General features: G+C 40.3%; 1 long non-coding RNA gene across 5 annotated transcripts in view; it reads left to right on the top strand.

Annotated features, from left to right (window-relative positions):
- Positions 1-15,913, top strand: part of LOC138735703 (uncharacterized) — a 320,545-nt gene that overhangs the window by 116,398 nt on the left and 188,234 nt on the right. The gene's annotated exons all lie outside the window — the stretch shown is intronic.

The raw sequence follows: 15,913 nt of genomic DNA, 5'->3' as shown, positions 1-15,913 counted from the left end.
ATAATGTGACCCCCTACTTTGAGCTCGAATTTTGGTACAAAATATTTTGCATTATACATGCATATTTACAGTAAGTCTCAAGCAACTGGAAGATGTACTTATCCGGCATCTACCGATCCTAATAGGTGCCAGATACCGGGGGTTTTGAGATAAAGACAAGACCAAATGCTTTTGCCTTCAGTTCCTGTCACAAAACTTCATTTATTAACTACTAAAGCACTGTAACCTACCTGAAAGTGAACCAGAGAATTCACATCCTTGGCATCATGTTTGAACTCTCAAGGCACTTTCTCTCATTGCTAATCAGACTTCTGGTTTCCAATAATCTCATCCCTCAAGTTATTTGTTGTTAGCATTCTTTTATGAACTAATTCTCGTAATTTTTGTCTTTTATGTTTTAAACTGTTTATTTTTAATGCAGGTGGATTAGTTAAGTATTGTAAAAGTAAGTTTCAAGCAACAGGAAAATACAATTAACGATCCCTTTATGTGCTGGATACAGGGTTTTTATTGTATTTATTTATTTTTTTAGGAATAATATTCAGTATATGGCAAGATCCTTTGCAGCACTGATGAGTGAGGGGATCTTGGGTGCATGTCCATTGCTTCCTAAAAGTTACAACACGAGTGGACAGGGTGGTAAAGAAAATGTATAGCATGCTTACCTTCATTGATCAGCACGTTGAGCACAAGCATGTTGCTGCTTTGATGAGGCCAGATTTGGAGCATTTGTGTGTTCTGCAGTTTTGGTTGTCACATTCCAGAAAGATGGTAGAGAGGGTGCAGAAGAGGTTCACGAGGATGTTGCACTAGAATTTGATAGTAGCAGCTATAAGAAGAGGTTGAACTGTTATGTCATAAATCAGCAGCAATAGAAATTCACCAAGACAATGTTATTTTTAAAACAATATTTTTATTAATTAATGTAACATCTTAAATCTAAACTTAACCACAACTTTGTGCAAATATACCTGTGTGTGTGTGTAGATTAACCAAACCATTACAGCTTAGGCACAATTCTGGAAAGTCAATTCCCAAAGTTCAGCTTTAGAAATCCTGTGTTGAAACTCAGAACTTTTAAACTGATATTTAGAAGTAATTATGTAGATGAGACACTAAGTGATCAGACTCCTCAAAACTCATGAATCCTTGTTGATTTGCTTCCAGAGAAATGTTCTTTCATACGAATGATTATCACAACTCCCCTCTTCCCTGTATAGGGGATATGAAATATATGACTTCCACAATGCTTCCAAAAGCCCAAGCAAGGATCAGATGAAATGACCATCATAATGAAGCAATTCTCCTACTTCTTTCATCCAGATATGGATCAATCAAAAAGACCATTACAATGGTCACAGTAGATCACTGTTTCCCCTTCCAAGGAGAAACAGCAGAAGTGTCCATTTCCACACAAAGATCACTTTAGATAACTTCCTGATGATTCTGAATTCTGTTTCTATTTCAATGTCCCAAAAACATGACTCATAATCATATGGCTTCTCTCTAACCAGATGACTTCCTTTGAGTAAGCATCCATTGTTCTGGGTCCTTAGTTAAGACCATTAACTCTGTTTATGGTTTTAACTCACTGGTGCCTCTGAGTCCATAAAAATGTTGTTATGAAATCTGTGATTGTTTTGCACCCTGACCAACCCCCAAAGTAACACTCACAGAACAAAGTTGTATTGTTTTCTTTGGAGTTTCAGAAGGCTATGGGATGAACTAATAGATATATATAAAATTATAAAATACTTTTATCCTCAACAGTTGGATAACCATGTTGAGGAACTTTGGGGGGCATCCGAGGCGCTCTAGTATTTGCTAAAGCCCTTTCCTGCTCACGGTGTCGAAGGCTTTGGTGAGGTTAACAAAGGTGATGTAAAGTACTTTGTTTTGTTCTCTGCTCTTTTCTTGGTGAGTCTGTTGTCTATCTCGTTGTCGATCCTTGCATCTGATGAAATGGTGCAGCCGAGATAGGTAAACTGGTTGACCATTTTGAGTTTTGTGTGCCCGATGGAGATGTGGGGGGTCTGGTAGTCATGGTGGGGAGCTGGCTGATTAAGGACCTCAGTTTTCTTCAGGCTGACTTCCAGGCCAAACATTTTGGCAGTTTCCGCAAAACAGGACGTCAAGCGCTGAAGAGCTGGCTCTGAATGGGCAACTAAAGCGGCATCATCTGCAAAGAGAAGTTCACGGACAAGTTGCTCTTGTGTCTTGGTGTGAGCTTGCAGGCGCCTCAGATTGAAGAGAATGCCATCCGTGTGGTACCGGATGTAAACAGCGTCTTCATTGTTGAGGTCTTTCATGGCTTGTTTCAGCATCATGCTGAAGAAGATTGAAAAGAGGGTTTGTGCGAGAACACAGCCTTGCTTCACGCCATTGTTAATGGAGAAGCGTTCAGAGAGCTCATTGCTGTATCTGACCCGACCTTGTTGGTTTTCGTGCAGTTGGATAACCATGTTGAGGAACTTGGCGGGGCATCCGAGGCGCTCTAGTATTTGCCAAAGCCCTTTCCTGCTCATGGTGTCGAAGGCTTTGGTGAGGTCAACAAAGGTGATGTAGAGTCCTTTGTTTTGTTCTCTGCACTTTTCTTGGAGCTGTCTGAGGGCAAAGACCATGTCAGTAGTTCCTCTGTTTGTGCGAAAGTCGCACTGTGATTCTGGGAGAATATTCTCGGCGACACTAGGTATTATTCTATTTAGGAGAATCCTAGCGAAGATTTTGCCTGCAATGGAGAGCAGCGTGATTCCCCTGTAGTTTGAGCAGTCTGATTTCTCGCCTTTGTTTTTGTACAGGGTGATGATGATGGCATCACGAAGGTCCTGAGGCAGCTTTCCTTGGTCCCAGCAGAGCTTGAAAAACTCATGCAGTTTGGCATGCAGAGTTTTGCCGCCAGCCTTCCAGACCTCTGGGGGGATTCCATCCATACCTGCTGCTTTGCCACTTTTCAGTTGTTCATTTGCCTTATATGTCTCTTCCCGGGTGAGGACCTTATCCAGCTCTAGCCTTAGGGGCTGTTGAGGGAGCTGGAGCAGGACGGACTCTTGGACTGAGCGGTTGGCACTGAAAAGAGATTGGAAGTGTTCTGACCATCGGTTGAGGATGGAGATCTTGTCGCTGAGGAGGACTTTGCCGTCTGAGCTGCGCAGCGGGCTTTGGACTTGGGGTGAGGGGCCGTACACAGCCTTTAGAGCCTCGTAAAAACCCCTGAAGTCGCCGATGTCCGCGCTGAGCTGGGTTCGTTTGGCGAGGCGAGGCTTGTTTCTTTTCTGGCCAGGATGGCTTTGGAGGAGAACCCCAGTACCTCTTCAGTGGATTGCAGTATGGTAGTCTTCAGCTGATTCCAGAGGGTTTCAGGGGACGAGTCCGTGAGGCGGATTGCATCCTCAAGCTTTGCTTTGAGGTTTGCCTGGAAGTTTCCTCTCACTTCGTCTGACTGCAGGTTTCCAACATTGAACCTCTTTCTGGGGGCTTCACTGTTCCTGGACTTTGGCTTGAAGTGAAGGTTGAGCTTGCAGCGAACCAGCCGGTGGTCAGTGTGGCATTCTGCGCTGGGCATGACCCTGGTGTGGAGCACATTTCGTTTGTCTCTTTCTCGCACCAGGACATAGTCCAGGAGGTGCCAGTGTTTGGATCGGGGATGCATCCAGGTAGTCTTCAGGCTGTCCCTCTGCTGAAAAAGGGTGTTTGTATTGACAAGCCACTGTTCTGCGCAGAGCTCCAACAGGAGGCGCCCGTTGTCGTTGCACTTGCCGACACCATGCTTGCCCAGGATTCCTCGCCAGGTTTCTGAGTCTTTGCCGACGCGAGCGTTGAAGTCACCAAGGATGACAACCTTGTCGGCTGTAGGGGTGCATTGAATGAGGTTGCGCAGATCAGTGTAGAACTTGTCCTTTTCTGCTGGTTCCGCCTGGAGGGTTGGAGCATAGACACTGATGAGGGTGATGCGACGCTTGTTTTGAAGGGGGAGTTGCATGGACATGATCTGGTCAGAGTGGCCTGTCAGGAGGTTTTCAAGTTTGGAGGCAATGGAGTTCTTGACCATGAAGCCTACACCAGATAGGCGTCGTTCATCCATAGGCTTGCCAGACCAGTAGAGTGTGTAGCCCGCGCCGCGTTCTTGGAGGCAGCCTACATCTGCAAGGCGGACTTCACTGAGAGCGGCTTTGTCGATGTCGAGTCTGAGGAGTTCATGTGCAATGAGGGCAGACCGACATTCAGGTCGGTGGCTGTCAGCCTTGTCTAGCATGATTCTGATGTTCCAGCATGCTAGCTTGAGTTTGTGAGCATCTTTTGAGGGGGAGGAAATGGAGGGGGAGGACGTGGACATGTCCTCGGGCCTGCGCAAAGGAGCTTTTAGGTGAAGTGCAGTGTGCGCAGTACTGGCCCCACCCTTTACACCCATGGTTCGTGTGCCGTGGCCAAGCAAGCTGGGACGTGGCAGCGAGGTCCTTGGGTCGTAGGTTTTATATCGGAGTGGCCTTCTCCTATGCAGGTTTCTTACCCGGGCTGGAGGGGCCTGCCTCCCCTCCTAGGTCGGACCATACTGCCTGGACCGGGGCCGGGGCTGCTGCTGCTTTCCCTGTGCCCGGACCGGGGCCGCCGCCTCCTTCTTTCTGCCCAGACCTACTGTCTGGAAAAAAACACTTTCTCCTTACACCAGTCTTAAGCCTACTACCCTGAATCTTAAAGCTATGCCACCTAGTTCTGATCTCAACTGCCAGTGCAAATAACTTCCCTGCTTCTATCCTACCTATACCAATCAAAATTTTATGTGTCTCTCTAAGATTCATGCCATTCTTCTCAGCTTCAATGCATAATGTCCCAGGGTTCTCAATAAGAACATGAACAAAAGAACATTAAAAATAGGAGCAGGAGTGGACCATCCAGTCCGTCGAGTCTGCTCTGCCATTCAATGAGATCATGGCTAATCTGATGACAGGCTCTTCCTCACCTACCTGCCTTTTTCCCTTGTGTCTTAATTCTCCAACTATGTAAAAATCTATCCAACCTTTTCTTAGGTATATTTACTGAGGTTGCCTCCACTGCTTCAATGGGCAGGAAATTCCATAGATTCACTACCCTCTGGAAAAAGCATTTCCTCCTCATCTCCAACCTAAATCTACTACCCTGAATCTTGAGGCTAAGTCCTCTCATTCTCGTCTTCCATACCAATGAAAGGAACTTACCAATCTCTTTTTTTTTCTTTTTTTTCCCCCCAGAGCCCCGTCACCTTTTTTTTATTTTTTTTTCCAGAGCCCCATCACCCAACTTACCAATCTCTATCTCATCTATGCCTTTCATAATTTTATGCATTTCTATAAGATCTCCTCTCATTCTTCTAAATTCCAGCAAGTACCTTAGAAATATAGAAACCCTACAACACAATACAGCCCCTTCAGCCCACAAAGTTGTGCCGAACATGTCTCTACCTAGAAATTACTAGGCTTACCCTCTATTTTTCCAAGCTCTATATACCTTTCCAAAAGTTTCTTAAAAGACCCTATCATATCAGCCTCCACTACTATGGCCTGCAGGCCATTCCACACACCCACCACTCTCTGTTTAAAAACTTACCCCTGAGATCTCCTCTGTATTTACTCCCCAGCTCTTCAAACCTGTGTCCTCTTGTGGCAACCATTTCAGCCCTGTTTATCCACATGATCAATAGCTCTCATCACCTTATACACCTCTATCAGGTCACCTCTCATCTTCCATCACTCCAAGGAGAAAAGGCCAAGCTCACTCAACCTATTTTCATAAGGTATGTTCCCAAATCCAGGCGACATCCTTGTAAATCTCCTCTGCACGCTTTCTATAGCATTTCAATCCTTCCAATAGTGAGGTGACCAGAACTGAGCACAGTACTCCAAGTGGGGGCTGATCAGGTTCCTATGTACCTGCAACATTACCTCTTGGCTCCTAAATTCAATTCCATGATTAATGAAGGCCAATACACCAAATGCCTTCTTAACCACAGAGTCAATCTGCACAACTGTTTTGAGCATCCTATGGATTTGGATCCCAAAATCCTTCTGATCCTCCACACTGCCAAGAATCTTACCATTAATATTATATTCTGTCATTGTATTTGACCTACAAAAATAAACCACTTCACACTTATCTGGGTTGAACTCCATCTACCACTTCTCAACCTAGTTTTGCATCCTATCAAGGTCCTACTGACAGCTCTCCACACGATCCACAACACCCCCAACCTTTGTGTCATCAGCAAACTTACTAACCCCACCCTCCACTTCCTCATCCAGGTCATTTATTTAAAAAAAAATCTCCAAGTGTAAGGATCCCAGAATAGATCTCTGAGGCACACCACTGGTAACTGACCTTTTTTTAAATTTTTTAAATTTTTTATTTTTCACACTATAAACCACATTGATCCACTGGTAACTGACCTTCATGCTGAATATGACCCATCTACAACCACTCTTTGCCTTCTGTGGGCATGTCAGTTCTGGATCCACAAAGCAATGTCCCCTTGGATCCCATGCCTCCTCACTTCATCAATAAGCCTTGCATGGGGTACCTTATCAAATGCCTTGCTGAAATCCATATACATGACATCTTCTGCTCTTCCTTTATCAATGTGTTTAGTCACATCCTCAAACAATTCAATCAGTCTCATAAGGCACAACCTACCCTTGACAAAACCATGTTGACTATTCCTAATTATATTTATACCTCTCAAAATGTTCATAAATACTGCCTCTCTGATCTTCTCCATCAAGTTACCAACCACTGAAGTAAGACTCTATGGTCTATAATTTCCTGGGCTAGCTCTACTCCCTTTCTTGAATAAAGGAACAACAACTGCAACACTCCAATCCTCCAGTACCTCTCCTGTCCCCACTGATGGATTCAAAGATCATCGCCAGAGGCTCAGCCATCTTCTCACTCGCCTCCCACAGCAGCCTGGAGTACATCTCATCCAGTTCGGCGACTTATCCAACTTGATGCTTTACCAAAGCTCTAGCACATCCTTTCTCTTAATATCTACATGCTCAAACTTTTCAGTCTTCTGTAAGTCATCTCTACAATCACCAACATCCTTTTCCATTGAAAATACTGAGGTAAAGTATTAATGAATGTTATTTCCTCCTGTTCCATACACACTTTCCCATTGTCACACTTGATAGCTCCTATTCTTTCACATCTTATCTTCTTGCTCTTCACATACTTGTAGAACGCCTTGGGGTTTTCCTTAATCCTGCCCACCAAGGCCTTCTCATGGCCTTTTCTGGCTCACCTAATTTCCTTTTTAGATCCTTCCCGTTAGCCATATAATCTTCACAATCTCTAACATTACTAGTCTCTGAACTTTTTGAAAGCTTTTCTTTTCTTCTTGACTATATTTATTACAGTCTTTGTATATCACAGTTCCTGTTTCTTACCATTGGAATGTACCTATGCAGAACTTCACACAAATATCCCCTGAACATTTGCCACATTTCTTCCATACTTTTCCCTGAGAACATCTGTTCCCAATTTAAGCTTCCAATTTCCTGCTTGATAGCCTCATTATTCCCCTTACTCCAATTAAAAGTTTTTCTAACTTGTCCGTTCCTATCTATTTCCAATGGTATTATAAAAGAGATAGAATTATAATCACTATCTCCAAAATGCTCTCCCACTGAGAGATCTGATACCTGATCAGGTTCATTTCCCAATGCCAAATCTAGTACAGTCTCTTCTCTTGTAGGCTTAACTACATATTGTGTCAGGAAACCTTCTTGAACACACCTGACAAACTCCACCCCATCTAAACCCCTTGTTCTAGGGTAGGGGTCTCCAAAGTGGTCAATATCAACCCCCAGGGGTCAATGGAACGATCCAAGGGCTCAAAAGGGGCTAATAAACACTGGGGGGGGGGTAGGGGTTGATTTAAAATAGTACCTCCACACCCCCCAACCATCCAGCACAGGGGGTGGGGGAGGTTTACATGCCGTGAATATTCATGTGTCGCTATCACGCTTTCACCCCATTGCACACACGCCAGCCAGCCATGCATGGCCTGCGGACCCCGGGAAGTTGCTTTCAGCGGGTAAGCGCCCTTTCTGCCCTTAATTTTCCCTCCATTTGGGGATATAGGGCCTATACCCCTAAATGGAGGACAAATTAACATCCAGCTCAAGGTTGTGCTGGACAGAAAACGGAGGGGTCATAAGCTGGACTGTCCGGCCTAAAACTGGATGGCTGGCCACCCTACTCAACACCCCCCCCCCCCACTCCCCTTGCTAGGATTCCATGCCTGGGGGTCAATGAGAGACTACGTCATCCCTGAAGGGGTCAACAGTTTAAAAGTTTGGAGACCCCTTCACTAGGGAGATGCCAATCGATATTTGGGAATTAAAATCTCCCATCATGACAACTCTTTTTATTAAACCTTTCCAGGAACTGTTTCCCTATCTGCTCCTCAATATCCCTATTACTATTGGGTGGCCTATTAAAAAAGACCCAGTAAAGTTATTGGCCTCATCCTATTCCTAACCTCCACAGAGACTCCGTAGGCAATACCTCCATGACGTCCTCCTTTCCTGCAGCTGTGAAACTATCTCTGATCAACTGCCACCTTCCTCACCTCCTTTGCCTCCCTCCCTTGCCCTTTCTGAAACATCTAAAATCCGGCCCTTGAAGAAGCCATTCCTGTCCCTGAGCCACCCAAGTCTCTGTAAGGACCACCACCTCAAAGCTCCAAGTACTGATCTAAGTACCATTCCAGATGACTTAAGCTCTCCACATAGGGTAATTCCCTCATCTCTGGAATCAATATGGTGAACTTCCTCTGCACCACCTCCAAAGTCAGTACATTCTTCCTCAATTAAGGAGACCAGAACTGAACGCAGTACTCCAGATGTGGCCTCACCAGTACCTTGTACAGTTGCAGCATGTTCCTAAACTCAGTCCCTCTAGCAATGAAGGCCAATATTCCTTTGCCTTCTTGATAGCCTGCTGCACCTCAAAACCAACCTTTTGTGATTCATGCACAAGCACTCTAAGTCCTTTTGCATTGCAGCATGCTGCAATCACTTTCCATTTAAATCATATTCTGATCTTCCATTTGTCCTTCAAAAGTGAATAACCTCACATTTACCAACATTGTATTCCATCTGGCAGACCCTTAGCCACTCACATAATCTTTCATAAGATAACCCTTTCATTTCCAGAATTGGACTTGGGTCGCTTGCACTGTACAGTGTTGTGCTAATTGGTACGCTAACCATGATGCCTTGGTGGATGGAAGGTAATTTATGAATTAACTGTAAACTGAGGAACTCCTGCAATATATCAAAGAGCCAAATGTTGTCCTCTATGATTTTGACTAGTTTATGACAAGGTTTCCCCAAAGTCACCAGACCGAATATTTTCCTTCTGGCATGGTATCAGTTTTTGTGATCTGTTTTACTTTTTAGCATCAAGGTCCTTGTTTAGGAAGAAATATTGGAAAGGAGGAATGTAAAAAAAAATCTTATAGAGATACCTAAAAGGTTGACCTGTAAATAAACTTTCAAGTTGGAAAGTAGCAGCAAAATCCCTGGGTCCAGTTATAGAGGTGGAATGCTCTAAGGATTTACATTAAAATCTTTTTTTTTTAATTTTTTGTTTCACACCATAAACCACATTGACCATAATACATACATTTTCCTTTTCAAATATATACAGTGTCATTTTCTGCCCCCCCCTCCTCCCATCCCACCCTCCCTACCTCCCCCCCCCATCCATTTAAAGTACAAAATCTAAGATACATTAAACCAGTCAAACAATGTTGTCATTCAATAAAAATAAACAAGAAATTCCACTGAGTCAATTCTTTTCATTTCCTTCTCCTTTCGTTAATTTAGGTAGTGAATGTCCCCGGTAGGTTTTCTATATTGTGTTTCATGTAAGGCTCCCATATTTGTTCAAATATTTCAATATTATTTCTTAAACTATATGTTATTTTTTATAATGGAATACATTTATTAATTTCTATATACCATTGTTGTATTTTCAAATTATCTTCCAATTTCCAGGTTGACATAATGCATTTTTTTGCTACAACTAGAGCTATCTTTACAAATCTTTTTTGAGCATCCTCCAAATCAATTCCAAATTCTTTGTTTTTTATGTTACTTAGGAGGAAGATCTCTGGGTTTTTTGGTATATTGTTTTCTGTAATTTTATTTAATATCTGGTTTAGATCTTCCCAAAATTTTTCTACTTTCTCACATGTCCAGATTGCATGAATTGTTGTTCCCATTTCTTTTTTACATCGAAAACATCTATCAGATACTGTTGGGTCCCATTTATTTAACTTTTCAGGTGTAATGTATAGCCTGTGTATCCAGTTATATTGTATCATAAGTAACCTCGTATTTATTGTATTTCTTATCGTTCCAGAACATAACTTCTCCCATGTTTCCTTTTTTATCTTTATATTTAAATCTTGTTTCCATTTTTGTTTAGGTTTACCATTTGTTTCCTCATTCTCCTTTTCTTGCAGTTTAATATACATATTTGTTATAAATCTTTTGATTATCATTGTATCTGTAATCACATATTCAAAGTTACTTCCCTCTGGTAACCTCAGACTGCTTCCTAATTTGTCCTTCAAGTAGGATCTCAATTGGTAATATGCCAGCACTGTATCTTGAGTTATATTGTATTTATCTTTCATTTGTTCAAAGGATAATAATCTATTTCCTGAAAAACAATTTTCTATTCTTTTTATCCCTTTTTTCTCCCATTCTCTAAAGGAAAGGTTATCTATTGTAAAAGGGAGTAACTTACTTTGCGTCAATATTAGTTTTGGTAATTGGTAATTTGTTTTATTCCTTTCTACATGAATCTTTTTCCAAATATTGAGTAGATGATGTAATACTGGAGAACTCCTACGCTGTACCAATTTTTCATCCCATTTATATACTATGTGTTCAGGTATCTTTTCCCCTATTTTATCTAGTTCTAATCTGGTCCAATCTGGCTTTTCCCTTGTTTGATAAAAATCTGATAGGTATCTTAATTGTGCGGCTCTATAATAATTTTTAAAGTTTGGCAGTTGTAAGCCTCCTTGTTTATACCATTCTGTTAATTTATCTAGTGCTATCCTCGGTTTCCCCCCCTTTCCATAAAAATGTCCTTATTATTTTCTTTAACTCTTTGAAGAATTTCTCTGTCAAGTGTATTGGCAATGCCTGAAATAGGTATAATATCCTTGGGAAAATGTTCATTTTAATACAGTTTATCCTTCCTATTAGTGTTAATGGTAAATCTTTCCAATGCTCTAAATCGTCCTGAGTTTATATAGATGGCCGAGATTTTTATTTATTTGTATACCTAGGTATCTTATTGCTTGCATTTGCCATCTGAATGGTGATTCCTTCTTAAATTTTGAGAAATCCGCATTATTCATTGGCATTGCTTCACTTTTATTTACATTAATCTTGTAACCCGACACTTCTCCATATTCCTTCAATTTCTTATATAATTCTTTTATTGATAATTCTGGTTTGGTTAAGTATACTATAACATCATCCGCAAATAAACTGATTTTATATTCCTTGTCTTTTATTTTTATCCCTTTTGTATTATTTTCCGTTCTTATCAATTCTGCTAATGGTTCTATAGCTAACGCGAATAATAAGGGTGATAGTGGGCATCCCTGTCGTGTTGACCTGCTTAAGTTAAATTGCTTTGATATATATCCATTTACTGTCACTTTCGCCGATGGCCCCTTATATAATGCTTTAATCTAATTAATATACTTCTCTGGTAAACTGAATTTTTGCAATACTTTGAATAAATAATTCCATTCTACTCTGTCAAAGCCCTTCTCTGCATCTAAAGCAACTGCTACTATTGGCGCTTTACTCCCTTCAACTGCATGAATTAAGTTAATAAATTTACAAATATTATCTGTTGTGCGTCTTTTTTTAATAAATCCAGTTTGGTCTAGATTTACCATTTTAGGTAGATACTCTGCTAATCTGTTTGCTAATAGCTTAGCTATTATCTTTTAATCTGTGTTAAGTAATGATATTGGTCTATATGACGCTGGTGCGAGCGGATCTTTCCCTTGCTTTAGTGTTACTGTAATTATTGCTGTTTTACATGAATCTGGTAAGCTTTGTGTTTTATCAATCTGGTTGAAATTCAAGTTGAAATCCCCTCCTATTAATATGTTCCCTTGCGTATCTGTTATCTTCAAAAAAATATCTTGCAAAAAGTTTTGATCTTCTTCGTTAGGTGAATATACATTGAGTAGATTCCAAAACTCCGAATATATCTGACATTTTATCATTACATATCTCCCTGCTGGATCTATTATTTCCTCTTCTATTTTAATTGGCACATTTTTACTAATTAATATAGCTACTCCTCTTGCTTTTGAATTATATGACGCTGCTGTTACATGTCCTACCCAATCTCTCTTTAATTTCTTGTGCTCCAATTCAATTAAATGTGTTTCTTGCACAAATGCTATATCAATTTTTTCTTTTTTCAGTAAATTTAGCAGTTTCTTCCTTTTGATTTGGTTATGTATTCCGTTAATATTTAAAGTCATATAGTTCAGCGTAGCCATTTCATACTTTGTTTATCTTCCCTTTCCATTTCTCCATCATCACCTTTCCTTCTTATCCATTTCTGCTTTCTTGTTTTGAACACTTTATAAGACAACATTTCTAAAACATCAAACATTTTCCTTATTCTCCTATTTAAAACTTCTTTAACCCCATTCTCCCCTCCCCCTCCTGAGTTGCCCTTTATCCCTTGTCAGGCAACCACATCTCCCCTCTCCATTTGGATTTGCGAATTCACTCGCAAACGTCAACTGATTTTGCAGTGACCGTAACTCCTCCCCACCCAGCCCCCCCCCCCCCGGAAAAGATTTCAATTTTCATATGTAACAAAGGTCACTCTTTTAATTCCCTCTTTATTCCCTCTATTCCCTTTCCCTCCCTTATTAATTCTTGTCTATACTCTATATATTTCCCTCTAAATACGGATACATTCATGTATACACACTATATATATATATATATATATATACACACACACATATACCCCTATACACACATGCATATAGTTCGTGGTCATTTTTACTCTCATTACATGTCTTCATCTCTCTGCTTGTTTTGTAGTTGTTCTGCAAATTTTCTTGCTTCCTCTGGATCCGAGAATAGTCTGTTTTGTTGCCCTGGAATAACTATTTTAAGTACCGCAGGGTACTTTAACATAAATTTATATCCTTTTTTCCATAAGATCGTTTTTGCTGTATTGAACTCCTTCCTCTTCTTCAGAAGTTCAAAACTTATGTCTGGATAGAAAAACATTTTTTGACCTTTATATTCCAGTGGCTTTTTGTCTTCTCTTACTTTCTTCATTGCTTTCTCCAATATATTTTCTCTTGTTGTATATCTTAAGAATTTTACTAAAATGGATCTTGGTTTTTGCTGCGGTTGTGGTTTCGGGGCTAAAGTTCTATGTGCCCTCTCTATTTCCATTTCTTCCTGTAATTCTGGTCTTCCTAGGACCCTGGGGATCCAATCTTTTATAAATTCTCTCATATTCTTGCCTTCTTCATCTTCCTTAAGGCCCACTATCTTTATATTATTTCTTCTATTATAGTTTTCTATTATATCTATCTTCTGAACTAACAGCTCATGTGCCTCTTTAACTTTTTTATTAGATTCTTCTAATTTCTCTTTTAAGTCCTCTACTTCCATTTCTACAATTATTTCTCGTTCTTCCATATTTTCCACTCTTTTTCCTATCTCTGACATGACCATTTCTATTTTATTCTTTTTTTTCTTCTGCATTCTTAATTCTTCTTTTTATCTCATTAAATTCTTGTAATTGCCATTCTTTCACTGATTCCATATATTCTTTAAAAAAAAGATATATCCATTGTCTTGCCTTTTTCTTCTTCTTCCATTTCTTTCTGTTCTTCTTCTTCTTCTTCCTCTGGGTTGACCATCTGTTGTTTCCTTGTTTTCTTTTTACCCTCTTCTTTCTTGTTGTCGTTATTGTCTGTGTTCTGCACCTGTTGCTGTGTTGCAGGTGTCTCTCTCAGCTGTGGAGATCGACTCCGCAGCTGTTCCCCCCTCCCGTCAGTGTGTTTTTTTTCATGCGCGATTGCGCACTTTTACTCAGCTCTGTGAGCCATTTTTGTAGTCCCGAGCCCGGGACTTCCATTGACCTGAGGGAGCGGGCTTCTCTCTCCGCGGCGGGCCTCTTCGGACGTTCTTTCTTCCTCTTTTCTTCCCGTTGTTTTCGACTTTTCTCTCTTCGCTGCCATTTTCATCTCACCTTTATTTTTACTTTGTTGTAAATTTTAATCTTGTACCTTTGTGCTTTGTGTGTTTTTTTTTAAACTTTTCGGGAGAGGGCTGGAATTCCCTGACCGGCCACTACTTTATCACGTGACTCCAGCAAAATCTTAAGGAGAAATGAATGAAGGTGTCCCAAGCACCATTCATTGTTCCTTGATTCTTTCTTTGCAGAGAATGATGAAACAGCTCACTATCATCTTCTCAATAAGCAGTAGGCAATAAATTCTGTTCCTGTCAATCTCTGCATGCCATAAATTAATAAAAGGTCTTCATACGTTAGGATGTATTTTGAGATCTGATTTTTTTCTTCTAGTGATCATCAAAACTTTGCAGCATGTCAGCTTTTAAATGAACTGAGGATTTTATATTTTCTGTTTCATGTTATTTTCTCTTGCATATTATATTTGCTATTATCAAATGGTTCCACAATGCAATTTGAGGAACAAACAATTAAAGAATATCTGGCAAACAAGTTGAGGGAATTAGCAGTTCCAACCAATTTTTCATTTTTATCATTGTTCCTAAAACTTCAGCTTCTCTTTTCCATGTCTTGTAGCACAAGATCCTCCTAATGCTTTTTAGTTCCAGCACGTTCAATAAAAACACAAAATGCAGGAAATACTCAGCATTAGAGTAAGTTTTTACTGAGGGAGAAGCTTAATTCTATACTGAAGCTTTTTCTTGTGGCCTGAGCGAGGCTGTCTCTCAACCCACATGAGAATTGGCCAATAGCGATTTGGGTTCATTGCTCTAGGCCAACCTTCTGTGTACTGCATTCACATGGCCTTTACATGTAGCTGGATGATTACAACCATGTTCACCAAATATTGCAGCACATTCTTTCTCATTAAAGTAAATAAAAATACTCGAAATCCAAAACAGGTCAGGCAGGATCAGTGAAAAAAGAAACACCATTCACGTCAGAGTCCTTTCATCAGAACAAAGTTTGAAATGCTAACTCCGTTTCTCTTTCCACAGGTGCTGTCTGACCAACTGAGCACTTCCAGCATTTTCTGTTTTTATTTCAGGTTTTCAGTATCTGCAGTTATTTGATTTTTAGAACTGTTCTAACTAAGCATTGTTTTGGTCTCGATTTGAATAGATTTGCATGGAGGAACATGTCTAGTTCAGATACAGATTCAGATTCCAAAGTATCCCACGTACATATATCGATAAACATTTGATGCACAGACAACTATTCAAAATTTGACATGGTATGTTATTACTCCGAAAACCTCAGCTGAAATAATTGACAAATGAATGCCATGTGAATGAGCTACACATTTATTGACTAACATCTAGTTATTTCTGTCTTACCATTGTTAATTTTGTCCCATATGCATACTACTGTGTTTTTCCCTGTAGCAAATACAAGCAAAAAAATTACCCACAGCCTCTAGATTAAGTATTAACACCAATCCCAATAAAATACCTATTAACAAGAATGTCAAATAATCTATTTCCTTCCATTTGACAGAATGTATATTTTAAGTATGCATATAGTTTGCATCTCGACAGGTGTTCCCTCCAGAAAGAATTCATTGTAACTTTGTTTCTCCTCTCGCGGAGTGGGGAGAGGTTCA

The sequence above is a fragment of the Narcine bancroftii genome, chromosome 6 (assembly GCF_036971445.1).
Source record: "Narcine bancroftii isolate sNarBan1 chromosome 6, sNarBan1.hap1, whole genome shotgun sequence".
NCBI lineage: Eukaryota > Metazoa > Chordata > Chondrichthyes > Torpediniformes > Narcinidae > Narcine > Narcine bancroftii.
Note: the sequence above shows the minus strand (reverse complement) of the source record. Positions and strands in the feature narration are given on the sequence as shown.